Genomic DNA, 17,371 nt, shown 5'->3' with positions numbered 1-17,371 from the left:
TAAAAAAATTAATTTTCAGATCTTCTCTTCATTCCTATTTTTAAAGCTTCGTAATTTGTTACTCCGTTCTCACTTGCGCGTGTTGTGTTACTTGCAATTTGTGTGTGCCGTGTTCTTTGTTATTGATTGCTTATCTTTTTACTGTTTTAAATTTTAACCCCCACCCACAAATGTCAGTGAACAGAAATGTCAACTAGTTTAGTTAGTATGTACACATTATTACAGTATGTATTAATTCTTCCGATTTTCACGTATCATTTAATTTTTTAATTGGTAAGGTAATAAAGAGTAAATTTGTGCTTAATATATCTTTACTTTTATAGCCTGTGGATAATATTCCTCCTATTTTCGCTAATTAGAATCGCTGTTTAATAGAATTAAAATTCAATTCACAAACGTGATCACAATTACCGGCGCTTACTACACATCGTATAGTGAACGGAACTTTACTGTGGTGAATTCGTCGTAACGTGATTTGATTGTTCAGTGAACCAATTGTAAAGGGGGGGGGTGCACATTGTATTTTTAACTATTTACGTGAAACTTCGGATAATTGGGGCAGCCGCTTAATCGGGCCAAAATGCACTAGTCCCGATGTGTCCCAAATAACCGGAATCGACTGTATTTTGTAATTTGATTTCTGTAATAATTTAATCTTGAAATTTTTATTACTTATAATTACAGCTCAGAGAGAGAGAGAGAGAGAGAGAGAGAGAGAGAGAGAGAGATGTCATCAATTAGAAGCTTAAATGGCAAAGAAGTGAAATTAGCAAGAGAAACAGGTTGATATGATACCTATATGGTTTTCTGTGGGTTGTAGGTATCAGAAAAAAAAAAATAATAAAGTACCGGGTTTTTCCGTTAAGAGGCCCATCTGGGCCTATATTAGGATTTTGTTTTCCAAATAGAAGCCCATGGGCTTTTATTGGGGACAAACAATAACGCACTTTCTCGTAACGTACCGTATATCGGTACTGAGTGATGACTAGACTTCGGATAAATGCATATAACGCAAATATTACAAGCAATATACGTGATCATTTTTTAAAATGTTGATCTCGGAACTACGTAACAAGTCACTGTATTGCAATTAAATTAGCGTGCAAGAAAATTTCACTGAGCGTGGGAAAATTTCTCAAGTCGGCGTGGGAAATGTTTTAATGCTGTTTTGCTATTCATTTTCAAGCTATCGACTCCATCAAACGAAACGATTTCGTTATATGCCCAAAATGCAATCTGTAAAAGAGCGTTATAGTGATCTGTGACAGCGTTATAGTCAGATACTGGTTATAATATAAGAACAGCATTATAGTGAATCAGCGTAAAGCGAACCGCATTATAATGGGGGCCTGCTGTACAAAGATCCTTGAATTATCAGAAATTATCCTCATTTTTGCTTTCTGCCTACTAGCACAGCCTATTCGTATTTCAGCAATCCTTCAATTTTACTAATGGACAGTAAATTTTAACATACTTTTCAGAGTTTTTTTATACCTGCCTGTGCATCCATCGTGTTAAAATGAAACACGGATACTCTTTCTACTGAAAGAAAACTTACAGCACAGTGCTAAAGTATAATAAGGGCATACATACAACGTTGGTAAACAATTTTATGCAATATGTTAAATAATAAGACTAAATTAATTACGTTTGCCAGAGTTTCTGATAGTATATGATACAGAATATGTTATAAATATGAATACTTAAGTAAATAAATTTGTGTCGAATTTACAAGTTTTTATTTAGTTTTATTATTCAACATATTGCATATAGTTGTTTACCAACATTGTATGTATGTATGCCCTTATTATACTTTAGCACTGTGCTGTAAGTTTTCTTTCAGTAGAAAGAACATCTGTGTTTCATTTTAACATGTTGAATGCACAGGCAGGTACAAAAAAGCTCTGAAAAGTAGGTTATGACATAAGTTGCTGACAGTGGGTCGGCCACCAGATATAGTGGTTCACTGTGAAATCAGCAGGGAACACCCTGTCAAATAAGCAGTCGCAGACAAGCAGCATCAGGGATAGCAGGTTGTGGTGGGTTGCTGGGTGGGCACCGATAGCTCCATGAAAAGACACAATGGCCCATAATGTCCTTGTGACATGGTGAGTATACACCGCCATCAAATAAGTGTATTATCTGGACAGTGCAGTCCACTAGCCCAGAAAGGCAGTCCACTAGGTGAAGGAAACACCAAAATAAAGCCAACAGCATCAGACATGGCAAGCTGGCTTGTAAATTCGGCTAGACATATTCAACATGGAGGAACGACGAATGCAGAGTATGAGCACTAGGGCATACCCTGTAAGTGATGCGCTGCAGCAGACCTGAGCTGTAGTGGGAAACTATCAAGGAGCAAAAATGCAATGCTAGGGTGTACCCTAGATGTAGTGGGAAACAATCAAGGGCAAAAACACAACGATAACAGAACCAAATATAAGACAACAATGGTCAGAGTGGGATTGATTAATGCAGGAACAATGACAGGGAAAAGAATAGAACTTCTGGAAGTTATGAAGAAAAGGAAAATCAATGTATTGTGCATTCAGGAAACCAAATGGAGAGGGATGAGGAGTAAAGAGCCAGCTGAGGATTACAAATTAATATACTACAGCATGGAGAAATGGAGGAATGGAGTAGGAGATATGGTTGTAGATAACGTAGAGGATGCAGCAGTGGAAGTGTGCAGGAAAAGTGACTGGCAATTAAAATTAAACTGCCATTGACTGACAAATGTGTACTGAATATCATTAGTGGTTACACCTCGCAGACAGGACGTGATGTAGAAGAGAAGGGAAGGATGCCTTTCGTGAGGACCCGGACAAGGTGATCAACAGCATGCCTGAAGAGGAAAGAATAATCATTGGAGCAGACCTCAATGGACATGTAGGCCAAAGAACCAAAATATACCCTGGAGTCCATGGCAGCTTTGGATGGGGGTGAGCTCAATGCAGCTGGAGAAAGGATCCTGAGGATATAGCTCATGGATTGTGGAGAGCTAATACCCAGTACAAGAAGAGAGAACATCTTATTACATATCATAGTGGTGGGCATAGTACCCAGGTCAACTACATGATTTTGAGAGCCAGAAATAAGAAATGGTGCCATGACTGCAAAATCATCCCAGGAAAAAGCTTATTCAATCAGCACAAACTTCTGGTATGTGATCTCATTACTGAAGGAACTTTCTAAGGTTATCACAACAAGTTTGAGGAGCACATCAAATGGTTTAAGCTACAAAAACATGAGCTTAAACTGAGACTGCAGCAGCTGCTCCTACAGGCTTTTAGACAAATTGAGGAGGATCCAAAACTGATGACTGCGGACCAAATATGGAAGAAGGCCTAGTTGGAAATTATGAAGGGAGAAGAAATTTTAGGAAGACCAAAGGAGAAAAGAAAATGCATATAAAAACCTGGTGGGGGAGTGAAGAGGTTTAGAAGGCGATGAAGGACAAGAAGACAGCTTTTAAAGAATGGCAGAGAGACAGAAATAATGAAAACAAGAATAGGTACAAGGAAAAGAAAAGACAAGCTAAAGCGAGGGACAAAGCTGTGGAAGGATGTTATAATAGTATGAACACACTAAGGGGAATTGAAGATATTCAAGATAACCAAAACACAGTTCAACAAATAGCAGGATATAAGAGCAGTAAAATATCAGAATTGTAAGGTTCTTATGAAAACAAGAGATGTAAACAGGAGATGGAGAGTTTTTCGATGGTTCTTCTAGGTGGAGAAGAACAGGAGCTAGATGAATATGGAGCTAGATAGAAGACACTGAGGATATAAAGTAGGAAGAGGTTCTGCTAGCATTGCACAGTATGAAGTCAGGGAAGGCAGCATGGCCTGGCACGACACCCACTGTAATTTTCCAAGGGATTAGGCCAGAGAGGAGTCCCATTTATGATGAGGCTAATGAATAAAATAATGAGAGAAGCCAAGATACCAAATGCTTGGAGGGAGAATCTTATAGTACCGATATATAAAAGGAAAGGAAAACATACAAGACTGCAACAACTACAGACCTATAAAACTTATGAGTCATACAATGAAACAGTTAGAGGGTTGTTGAAAGAAGACAGAGTTAAACTGCAAGATCAGAATACCAAGAACCAGCTTGGTTTTATAAAGGGAAGAAGCACTACGAATAGAATATTTATAGCAAGGGTCCTTCAAGAGAAGTGTAGGGAGAAAGAACAAGCTCTCCACCTAGCCTTCATAGACCCCAGAAAAGACTTATGACAGAGTACCTAGGAGTCTTCTGTGGAAGTGTCTGAGAAAGAGGTGTGCTCTTGAGACTTATGTCAAGCTTATCCAAGATATGTACCTGGATCATCATCATCAGCCATTTTCGATCCACTGCAGGATGAAGGTGTCTCCAGCAACTTTCCAGTTCCTTCTGTTTGGTGCAATGGCCATTTACTACCCACAAACTCATGAATTTCATCTGCCCATCTTCGTTGTTGTCTTCCAGGTTTTCTTTTAGCTCCTCTTGGGTACCATTCTGTTATTTTCTTAGTCCATCTGTCATCATGTCTTTGAGCTGTGTCCTACCCAAGACCATTTCAGTTCTTTAGTTTTGATAAGAATGTCCTTTATTTGAGTTTTCTGCCTAATCCATGGGTTTCTCATCTTATCTAACAGTCTGATTCCTAATATAATTTGTTCCATTCTTTGCTGTGTAGTTTTCAGCTTCTCTTCCGTTCTTTGGTGAGTGCCCAAGTTTCATTTCCATAAGTCATGGTTGGGAGTACACATTGGTTCATTATTTTATGTTTCAGACAAATTGGGATATTGCTCCTCAGTACATGATTATATTTCCTGAATGCTATCCATCTGAAATTTATTCTAACTCTTGAATTCCAGCCATTTATCATTATTACAGCTAATGACTTGTCCCAGATAAGTATATGAATCCACCTTTTCAATTACTGCTCCTTCAATGATCATATTCCTTTCTGTGGCATACTTGTTCATCATTACTTTTGTTTTAGCCATATTCATCTTTAGTCCAAAATCTTTACTAATTGTGCATAACTGATTAAGATTTTCCTCTAATTCTTTGGGATTGTGGCTTATGATCACAATGTTAAAATGCAGATGATACAGAGGTTGGCATTGTGGTTAACAGTAATTAAGGGAAGACATGTTACAACAAGAAATGGCAATTGATGTTTAATATTGACAGATGTAAGGAACTGTATATGAATAGCAGTAATCCCAAATTAACATACCAAATGCGTGTGTTAATCTGGGATTACTGCTATCCATAATCTCAGAAATGAAAATGAAAAAAGACCTGGTGGTAATTGTGTAGTCAGATATGAAGTTCTCTGAGCAGTGCAGACAAGTTTCCAGGACAGCTCATGGGATTTTGTTGATGATATACAGGAACTTTGCTAACAGGGATAAGGATGTGATTATCTCTTTGTACAAAGCCACGGTTAGGCTGCATATTGCATACTGTATACAAGTCTGGGGCCCTTGTTTTAGGAAGGGTCCGTTGGAGCCAGTGCAGCGAAAGGCAGCAAGGTTTGTGGAGGAACAAAAGGGTGTTCTTACCAAAAAAGGTTTCAGTTCTGCAAATTGTCTGGTGATAGATATCTCTGAGAAGATCTGATTAAGGCTTTGAATAGATTGAGTAAGCTTAATGTTGATGGCATTCTCTCTCTTGTTGAGACTACATATGAGATGATATAAATTCAAACTGAGGAAAGTTGGTTACAGGATGGATGTGTGGAAGTTTTCCTTCAGCTAATGGGTGGTTGATTGTTGGCACAAACTTCCATCTGTTGTTGTTGGGGAATTGGGTAGTTTGAATAAATTCAAGGAAGAACTGGACATTTTTGTAGGGGATGGATGGCTGAGGTGAGTATTTTTATTATTTTTTTTGGCATAATGCTCTATAAGCTTGCTTTCTTGCATCATTTGCCATTACAACTAATAATAATACTGATCATTCTCATTTTTCCCTCCTTTCCATTAGCTTATCAATTACTGTTGTGTATATTATTAGAAATTAGTTAGAATAATCAATAATGTATATTTATGAGTCTAAGTACAGTTTGAATTCAGAACAGTTTGATTCACAAGTTCCAAAAGGTATATTTGTGAACAATAAAAATTCTTATTATATTTCAATCAACAAAACTTTCGGAAAAGAAGATTTGGATTGTTAGATAATAGTCCAATCTTTTAATGCAAGACATGAAGGTCTACTATGTTCTCCACTATGCCAACAACTACAATTAAGAAGAGAAATTTTTGTTTATATAAGGCATAAGGTCCTCCATGTTATTCAGGTGCTCCATGTAAGGTTCTCCATGTTAAGTCATCATCATCAGCCATTTTCAATCCACTGCAGGATGAAGGCCTCTCCAGCAACTTTCCAGTTCCTTCTGTTTTTTGCAATGGCCATCCATTTGCTGCCCACAAACTCTTGAATTTTATCTGTTCATCTCCGTTGTTGTCTTCGAGTTTTTCTTTCAGCTCCTCTTGGGTACCATTCTGTTATTTTCTTAGTACCATCTGTCATCATGTCTTTGAGCTGTGTCCTGCCCAAGTCCATTTCAGTTCTTTAGTTTTGATAAGAATGTCCTTTACATGAGTTTGCTGCCCAATCCATGTGTTTCTCTTCTTATTCAATAGTCTGATTCTTAATTAAGATTCTTAATCTGATTAAGAATCAGAATTAATATAATTCATTATATTAAGAATCAGACTATTGTATTCGTCTTGTCATATAACTTACAATATGGAGCGAGCATCTTTTCTATGCCTTGGTGAATTATCATCATCATCAGCCATTTTCAATCCACTGGAGGATGAAGGCCTCTCCAGCAATTATGCTGGAGCAGGATGAAGGCCTCTCCAGTTCCTTCTGTTTTATGCAATGGCCATCCATTTACTAAACACAAACTCATTAATTTCATCTATCCATTTCTGCCGTTGTTGTCTTCCAGGTTTTCTTCTAGCTCCTCTTGGGTACCATTCTGTTATTTTCTTAGTCCATCTGTCATCATGTCTTCGAGCTATGTGTCCTGCCCATGACCATTTTAGTTCTTTGGTTTTGATAAGAATGTCCTTTACTTGAGTTTGCTGCCTAATCCATGTGTTTCTCTTCTTATCTAACAATCTGATTCCCAATATAATTCGTTCCATTCTTCGCTGTGTAGTTCTCAGCTTCTCTTCCATTCTTTTGGTGAGTGCCCAAGTTTCACTTCCATAAGCCATGGTGGGGAGTATACATTGGTTCATTATTTTACGTTTCAGACAAACTGGGATATTGCTCTTCAGTATGTGACTATATTTCCAGAATGCTATCCATCCAAAATTTATTCTTCTCTTGAATTCCATCCTTACTTCAATTACTGATCCTTCAATCATTATTTCCCTTTCTGTGGCATACTTGTTCATCATTACTTTTGTTTTAGCCATATTCATCTTTAGTCCAAAATCTTTACTAATTGTGCATAACTGATTAAGATTTTCCTCAAATTCTTTGGGATCGTGGCTTATGACCACAATGTCATCTGCAAATCATAAATAGTTTAGGTACTCTCCGTTCACATTGACTCCTTTCTGTGACCAGTCTAATCTTCTGAAAGCTTCCTCAAGGGCAGCAGTAAACAGCTTCGGAGATATTGTCTCCCCTTGTCGAACTCCTTTCTCAATTTTAAATTTGCTACTGTCTTTGTTTAGTCTAATAAAGGAGGTAGCATGCTCATATATTTTCTTCAAAATCATAATATATGGGGTATCTATGGCTTGTCTTTCCAGTGCCCGAAACATTGCCTTATGCTGTATGGAGTCAAATGCCTTTTCATAATCCACAAATGCCAGGCATAATGGTGTTTTATATTCATTTGCTTTCTCCATTAGCTGTGATATTATGTGAAGGTGATCCATAGTTGAGAATCCTGTCCTAAAGCCAGCTTACTCTTTCGGTTGATTCTCATCAAGTATTCCTTCTAATCTGTTAGTGATATGACCCTTGTGAACAACTTTTAGATGTGGGATAACAAGCTAATTGGTCTATAATTTCCAATTTCTGATTTATCTCCTTTCTTATGCAGCAAAACTATGATTGCATTATTCCACTGCTTAGGCGTCACACCTTTTTCTAATGCACTTTGTGAAGAACCTTGCCAGTTTTTGTGTTGTCTCTTCCTCCCAATTTTAACAACTCTACAGTAACTTCATCTTCCCCCGGGACTTTCTGATTCTTCATTTGCATGTTCTACCTCATCAGGAATAATATAGAGTATATCATATGTGTTGCTACTTTGCAATACATCTTCCCCACTGCTGGCATCATTCCCTCGTGCCTTGTATAATTCTCTATAGTAGTCTTCTGCTATTTGAATTATGCCTTCTTTGCTATTCATAAATACACCATCGCTATTCTTCAGTTTCAGTATCATTTGTCTTTCTGTATTACTGCTCATGGCTGCTGATTTAAATCCTTTGTTTTCCTTTAATACTTGTTCTACTTTTCTTGTGTTAAATCTTCTTATATCCTCTCTGAGACTCTTTCTAATGGTTTTGCATAACTCAGTATATTAAATTTTTTCCTTGTCAGTGTTTATCTTGCTCTTCATTTTTTGCCTTCGGTTCATCATACCAAGTGTTTCTTGACTAATTTTTTCTTTTTTGGATTTCTTTTTCCCTATAGGTTTCTTGGGCTTTATCACTTTCAGAAAGTTGTAATATTCCTTGTCGATATCTTGGTCCTGAGCAGTCTGCAGAAGCTCAAACTTGTTCTTAAGTTCCAGTACATACTGCTTTTTTCTTCTCTTCTGTTATCTCAAAGACCTTTGTATTATTTACTTGAGTCAGTTTTTTCCTTTCCTTTCCTACATCTATATCAAGTGTACATCTTACCATTCTGTGATCACTTCCAACATTTACCTTATTCAGGACGGTAACAGATCATTCACAATATATCTTCTGTTAGTGAGGATGAAGTCGATTTCATTAGATGTTAATCCATTTGGACTCTTCCATGTCCACTTTCTGTTCACCCTTTTCTTGAAAAAAGTGTTAATTACTGACAATCCTTGAGATTCTGCAAATTCCACAAGTCTTTAACCTGTTTCGTTTCTTTCACCAATTCCAAAATTTCCTATAGTTCCCCTTTCGGTGCTGTTTTGTCTTTTTCCAACCTTAGCATTGAAGTCCCCCATAATAATAATAGTGTAGTGAGTTTTCTGCTCATCTAGAAGACTCAATTTCGGTGTACATTTCTTCAACCTTTTCATCATCATGGTTCGATGTTGGTGCATAAATCATTATAACCTTTAGCTTGTACCTCTTAGAAATCTTTAGTATAAGTTTTGACACTCTTGGTGATGTACATTTGAATTCCAAAATGTTGTTTTTTAAATCTTTATGGACCAGAAACCCAAATCCACCTTCACTCCTTTCACTGTTTCCATTGGTGTACAGCATCTAAGTTTGGATCAGCTTCCAACATCGTGAAATATCTCCGAGAGTACCTTTAACGTGAAGTTTTTTGCCAGCATAACTTCCTCTGGGATATCTTCATCCTCTTCATCACAACCCCTTTCCTCATTTATGTCGATAAGTTGCTCTGGCTGCAGTAGCAGTAGTAGTAGTAGCAGCAGTGGCATTTGATGCAAGAAAGCAAATGTATGAGCTAATGCAGCATCAGCCAAAAAAAAAGAAAAAAAAAAAAAAAAAAAAAAATCACACCATTCCCTCCAAATGCCTGTCCAATTCCTTCTTAAATTTATTCAGCCTATCAACTTCCACAACGACAGATGGAAGTTTGTTCCAGCAATTAACCACCCGCTGGCTAAAGGCAAATTTCCGCACATCTAATCTACATCTGTCTTTTCTTAATTTGAATTTATGCCCACTTAGGTTCGTAATCTGAAGAAGTGGAAGGATCCCATCAGAATTCAGCGTGCTCAACCCATTCAAGGCCTTATATACCTCAATCAGATCACCGCGCAGGTGCCTAGTCTCCAGCCACTGCAATTTGCAGAACTTAATTTAAGCCTCTCTTGGTAAGAGGATCCCTTCATTCCCCTCACCAATCTTGTTGCCCTTCTCTGTACACGCTCAAGTAAATCTACATCCTTCCTAAAATGAGGCCTCCAGACCTATACGCAGTACTCAAGGCGTGGCCTGACCATTGCCTTATACAGAGGAATAATCACCTCCTTTTCCCTGCTAGCAAAATTCCTATATATCATTGACAAAACCCCATGACCTGCCCTGGCAGCCTGTCTGCATTGCTCAGAAAACTTCATATCTGACTGCACAATTACTCCCAGGTCTTTTTCATTTTCTACCACCTTAAGTGTAGTACCACACAGTTGGTACGTTTCTCTGGGATTACTTCTACCCATATGCAGTACTTTGCATTTGTCAAGGTTAGACTTCAGTTGCCACTTCTTAGCCCATCTGCCCAAATTATCTAGATCCTGTTGCAGTAGCACCCTGCCATTACTGTCATTAACAACCCTGCCAACCTTTGTATCATCTGCAAACTTCGACATTAAGCCTGATATACCTTCATCAATATCATTGATAAATACACAAAACAACAGTGGACCTAACACCGAACCCTGTGGGACTCCACTAATAACATTAGTCCAAGAAGAGCAGCACCCATTGATTACCACCCTCTGTCTTCTCCCACTTAACCATCCTTTTATCCATTGTAGCAACTTACCCTTAATACCATTCTGCTCCAATTTGTACAATAGTCTTCCATGTGCAACAGTGTCAAAAGCTTTCCTGAAATCCAAATATATGATATCAAAATTATTTTTTGCATCCAGTTCCTTTGTAACCACATCATAATATTCTATCAAATTTGTCAGACAAGACTTTCCCTTAACAAACCCATGCTGTGTCTGAATTATTGCTGCAGTCTTGTCTAGATGATCCTGCAATGCATCTTTAACCAGTGACTCCATTATTTTACCCAAAACAGAAGTTAAACTAACTGGTCTGTAATTACTCGTGTCACCCTTCGATCCCCTTTTGTGAATTGGGGATACATTTGCACATCTCCAGTCCGTGGGAACCTCCCCTGAGTCCAAGGATGCTCTCATAATTATGGCTAAGGGTTTGCTTACTTCCTATGCCACCTCCTTTAATATAACTGGATAGATCCCATCCACCCCAGGTGTTTTTCTTATGTTTAACTTCAACAATTTCTCCTCCACTTTGCTTTCAGTTATTACAAAATCATTAAGCACCCTGCTACAATTCGATAACCTTCTGCCATTTTCAAACCTTAATAATTCCTCATGTGTGAACGTAGATGCAAAATATTCATTCAGTTTGTTTGCTATCTGAGCAGGATCATCAACAAGTCGAACCATCGATGTCAAGTGGACCAATCAGATTCATCCCCTTCCTTTTAGAGTTTATATAAGTAAAGAAATCCTTGCTGTTTTTCTTAGCATCTTTTGCCAAAGATTTCTCGTAATCTGCCTTCGCCTGCCTAACCTCCTTTGTGACCTGATTACAGACTAGCTTATATCTGCCATAGGCTTCTGAGTCGCTTGATAATTTATATGCATCCCATGCATTTTTCTTCTCTATTACGAGTCTCATTAGTTCATTAGATAACCATTTAGGCCTAAACCTTGAACAATATTTCTTAATAGGTATGAAACTTTTAGTAGCTTCCACGATTAATTCCTTGAATGCTTCCCACTTAGAATTTACTGTTGATAACATCGTCAGTTGATCCCACTGTACAGAATTTAAAAACTGTCTGAGACCGCTGTAGTCACCTTTACGGAAGCAAAAACCCTTTCCTTTACCCCTAATGATAATTATATCTTTAAGTAAATCCCACATCAGTACACTGTGATCACTGCCACTTAGTGGTTCCTTCATCTGCAAATTCTTAATACACGAATGATCACTGCTGATAACCAGATCAAGAGTATTACTTTCTCTGGTTGCCTTTCGAACATGCTGCTGCAGAAAACAATCATCCAATAAATCCACAAAAGTCTGACTAGTGTGCGAGTGACCAACCGACAAGTTCCAGTCAATATCTGGGAAGTTAAAATCCCCCATTATAAGACATTCCGATTTACTAGCCCACTCTATTTCTCTGTACAATTGTTCATTGTACTTATTCGAGTCATTAGGCCTATAACACACTCCTACTCTTATTTTTGCTTTCGCAGTGCTTATGTCACACCAAACTGACTCAACAGTGCACTGTTCATCTATATCAACTGGATGCACTTCTTTTGATTTTATGTTTTTCTTAATTAACAACATAACACCTCCTCCCTTTCTATCCTGTCTATCCTTTCTGTACACATTGTACTCCGCAAATTCCAGTTCAGCATTCTATATAGAGTCATTCGAACGGCGGCAGTGTCAACATTCCCATAGTCAGCTATTTCTTCAATAACTCCATTTATGTTCAATTCAAATTCTGCAAAATTATTTTCACAGTGGGGTAAATGTTTCTGCCATACTGCACGCATATTACTTACTGTTACTTAATGCAATTATGCATGAATGTTTTCAATTGCATGCTTTATATCATAATTCTTCAAAAACACAGCTAAAGAAATTGCACATGATCTAAAGTTGTAGGGTCAAATAGCTGGTCTGAAAGTCCATCTAAGATAATATGCTTTAAAAGTTGAAGTAACTCCTTGGCCCACTGGCTAGATTAATGAAGTTGTGTTTGATGGTAAAAAAAAAAAAAAAAGAGCAAATATTCACATTTTCATTCAAGTCCCTGAGAGAACCAGGGTGACCTGGAGCATTATCCAACAGTATTAGTAGAGGCACACGATGCAAGAAAGCAAGTTTATGCAGCATCAACCAAAAAAAAAAGCTCTGATTTCACCCCTCCATTCGTTCCAAATATCTGTCCAGTTCAGCCTTAAATTTATTTAGGCTATCAACTTTCACAACAAAAGATGGAAGTCTGTTCCACCAATTAACTACCTGCTGGCTAAAGGCAAACTTCCACTCATCTATCCTACAATTGTCTTTCCTCAATATGAATTTATGCTCTCTCAGGTGATTATTCTGAGCAAGAGGAAGAATCCCATCAGTATTGAGCATGCTCAAACCATTCAAGGCTTAATGCACCTCAATCAGATCACCTCGCAGGTGCCTAGTCTCCAAACACTGTAATCTGCAAAACTTAAGCCTTTCTTCGTAACAGCAACCCTTTGTTCCATTTACTAATCTTGTTACACTTTGATTTGGTAGTTGTTGGCACATCGGCTTCTGTGGCCATATTGCACCTCCCAAGGTTTTTGCGGTACTTTGATCCAAGCCCGAGGCGGGAATCGAACCCGCGACCTTTGGGTTGCCGGGCAGGTACTTTACCCACTCGGCTAGCCCGGTCGGCTGTTACACTTCTCTGTACTCGTTCCAACAGCTCCACATCATTCTTAAAATGAGGCCTCCAGATCTATATACAGTACTCAAGGTGTGACCTGACCATCGCCTTATACAAAGGGATAATCACCTCCTTATCCCTGCTAGAAAAAGTCCTGTATATCATTGACAAGACACCATGAGCTACTCTTGCAGACCATCTGCACTGCTCAGAAAACTTCATGTCTGCCTGCACAATTACCTCCAATGCCACACTGCTCCAATTTGTGCAGCAGTCTTCCATGTGCAACAGTATCGCCTTTCTAAGATTCAAATATATGATATTAAAATTATTCCCTGTATCCAGTTGCTTTGTGAGCACATCATAATATCCAATCAAACTGGTCAGACAAGACTTCCCCTTAACAAACCCATGCTGTGTCCGAGCTATAACCGAAGTCTTGTCTAGATGATCCTGCAGTGCTTCTTTAACCAGTGCCTCCATTTATTTCCCTGGAACAGAACTGTTAAACTAACAGGTCTATAATTACTTGTGTTGCCCTTTGATCCTCCTTTGTGAATTGGGATCACATTTGCACATCTCCAGTCCATGGGTGCCTTCCCTGAGTCCAAGGAAGCTGTAATAATTATGGCTAAGGGTTTGCTTACTTCCTTTTTTTTTTTTTTATTATTATTATTTTTTTATTTTTTTTTTGTTAGTTGTTGGCACATTGACTTCTGTGGCCATAATGCACCTCCCAAGGTTTTCGCACTACGCTGATCCAAGACCTATGCAGGATTCAAATCCGCGATCTTTGTGTTGCCAGGCAGGCACCATACCCACCCGGCTAGCCCGTCGGCACTTACTTCCTTTGCTGCCTCCTTTAATATAACTGGATAACTGTAGTAGTGCTTTAAAAGTTAATTTATTTTGCCTACAGTATCTCTCTACCACAAAAAATATGATTGAAACCGGAGTTGAAACAATGTTACCAGGAGTGGATTAAGGTCGGTTGAGGCCCTGGGCGCAGAAGAAAATATTGAACCCCTTAAAAAAAAGAGAGACAGGGAAAATAAAAATACATGTTAACCATTTTTTTAAATAAATAAAAATATTATGTACTATTAATGTTTTATTTCGAATAAAATTTGAATATAATATATGTATAATATAATTAATAATAACATAATAATAATCACAAAGTTTTGAACTAATATGTTCAACTAATTATTATTATTATTAGCCATATGGTACAAGGAAGCCTGAGGCTTATGCTGCACCAGCCAAAAAAAAAAAAAAAAAATTCCCGAGTTACTCCGTGTGTGTGTGTGAGAGAGAGAGAGAGAGAGAGAGAGAGAGAGAGAGAGAGAGAGAGAGAGAGAGGGGGGGGCATCACCAAGAAAGAGAAGAATGATGATATCCAGCTCAGGACCCTGGGTTTGGCAAGCCCATACTCACCAGATGTGAGCCCCCGGGGTTAAATTTGTTGGGGTTTTGCGTGGGCCCTTCAGAAGTCGGGGCCCAGGGCGTGCGCCCGTTGCGCCCGCTGCTAAATCCGCCTCTGAATGTTATTGTAACCCATGACTTTTATTTGCACGCCAAATGACTGGTAGAGATGCTTTGTTATGATTTTTTAATGCTCTGGGATTCTCAGACCGATAGATAAGCATAAATTTTAATTTAAAGTCACCCTCTGTGTTGCCTCCTAATAAATGAGTTAATCTTTCATTAATTCCTTTATGGCCACTTCGCGATCCTACATCTTTTGTCACAAAAGTTCTTGATGGAATTTCCTTCCAAAAAAGACCTGTCTCATCGACATTAAATATCTGACGATCATCATAACCATCTGCCTTAACCAATCCTTGGAATCTGGGTGCAAATTTCACAGCAGCATCCTTATCTGCACTAGCAGCTTCACAAGATAGCTTAACATTAATCAGTTCATCACGACTTCTGAAATGATGAAACAAGCCTTTACTGGCAGTAAAAGATTCTTCTTCAGTCTCTGTGTAATTACTGTTTTCTTTCAATGCGGGAACTAACTTCAACACTCTAGCCTGAATGCTAGCCAAACTTTTTTTCTTTTATAATTTCTTTTTTTGATTGCAGATTTCAATCCAAAGTAGAAGTAAACACTCCATTTCAACCATAAGCGGCTTTCTGTTCCTAGTGAAATTTAATCTAAAAGATGTTGAAGCGACTTTACCTGATGTTTTATATTCATCGGACGTTTTCAATTTGGTTCGTACCGTAGCTTCGTGCAGGCTTAGGTCTCATCCTATCTTCACTTTGCTGTCGCCATTTTCAAATCGTCTAATCACATCCAATTTCACTTCCAGCGTTATCACTTTTCATTTTTTTGCTGCATTTTCATCTTTGTTGGCCAATTCCCTCTTTCGATTATCCATTTTTGTAAAATGTCACATGGGTTTATCACTGGGAGACAAGGAGGCAATACTACACATTCTTTGATGTCTGTGCTTGAACCGAATAACAGATGCACAGTGACCAATCACCGATGACCAACCAGACTTTGAAAGAAGTGATCAACCAAACTTTGAAAGAAGTGAATTGATTAGTCACTTATCATGATGCACAACTATTATTTTGTAATTTGTAGACTGAAGAGCAAGCAGTGAAGTTTTTACTTTATGCAATTACTCACAGTTAATATACTGTGGTAACTGAAATTTAAACTGTGTTGTTAGGGGACTGGTGTTATTTAACTAAACCGTGGTAACTGAAATTCGTGCACATCAGAACCATGCAAAGCAAGGACTGCCTGCCCTCCTCGAATTCCAATTCTGCATTCCTAATATCTGTGTGACACCGTGTCCCTGTACATGGTGTCATTCCAGGGACCAATTATGATGGTTTGTGTTCCAGACAAGTTGATATCCTGCAAGTTAATGACTAGAACAGCACTTCCAATTCATCAGATTTATTTACTATATTTCTAGCATTGGTGTACATTCAAGTATACATGCACCTATTCTAAACCTTAGTTACCCTAACACAGCCCATGTATTTATTTGTTTCATGATGACTCCCACCAATCTCCGAAACACCAGCACCCCACCCTACACTGCTGCTCATTGTAATTGAAACAGTGCAAGAATCACTTTCACCTCTGCATGCGGCTACTTTTAACCATTTAGTCTGTGAATCCCATAAGCTAGCAGTTTTCCAACCAACCTAACACTGCCTCAATAGCATCAGCAAATATCCTTGCACCCTTTCTATTTAAGTGTATCCCATTCCTGTAGAAACAATCTCTCCTCTTAACAAGTATAGACCACACTGAGAAAAATTATACCCCATGAGCCTTGCACAATCTGCCCAGGGCTGAATTGATTGACAAGACTCTCATCATATACTCCTCCCTATTGTGTCTGGGCAGAATTGCAGACACTTTCAAATTTAATCCTAATTCACAACTTTTTTTTTAGCATTGACCTATACTTGTTAAGCAGATCTACTCTTAATGTCATTAGTGCCAACGTGTACAACAATATCACCCTTTGTGCCCTTAAAAGATGATATCTATTCTACAACATCATCAACTTTTGCCCCTGGTAGACATACACTGGTCCTATTCCACCTATCCTTTTTACACAATATATTACCTGTCTCCCTGACGTAGAGTCACCGACAATAACTAACTCCTGTGGGACCAGCACATTCTGCCTTGGAGACTGCTGCTGCGTCACCTGATGCACAAGAGTGAGCACTGATGTGGAGTTGGGCAGCTGAGAGTTTGATGAGTTTCACATTTTAATACCTTCAAGGGCATCTCTACCTGACTCCTCAAACTCTCAATAATTGCCCATCAGAACACTGAATTGGTGCCCAAATTCTTGACACACTGCACTAGCACACACACAAAGATATCCTCCTTGGCTAGATCATTGCCTGTTCCAGAGGGTTCTGCACACATTTCAAAAATTGCACATTTTTTTAGGCTGTGATGCATTGGAGAATTGCTAACCCTTGGTTCTTCCGAACTTGGTTCTCAAGT

At 38.4% G+C, this 17,371-nt stretch overlaps 1 protein-coding gene across 1 annotated transcript in view; it reads right to left on the bottom strand.

Annotated features, from left to right (window-relative positions):
• The window catches only part of HERC2 (E3 ubiquitin-protein ligase HERC2), a 971,627-nt gene that overhangs the window by 610,018 nt on the left and 344,238 nt on the right, over positions 1-17,371 (bottom strand). The gene's annotated exons all lie outside the window — the stretch shown is intronic.

This window comes from Mastigoproctus giganteus, chromosome 1 (assembly GCF_048544385.1).
Source record: "Mastigoproctus giganteus isolate SK-2022 chromosome 1, ASM4854438v1, whole genome shotgun sequence".
NCBI lineage: Eukaryota > Metazoa > Arthropoda > Arachnida > Uropygi > Thelyphonidae > Mastigoproctus > Mastigoproctus giganteus.
The sequence above is the reverse complement of the archived record's forward strand: the minus strand, read 5'-3'. Positions and strand labels throughout refer to the sequence as shown.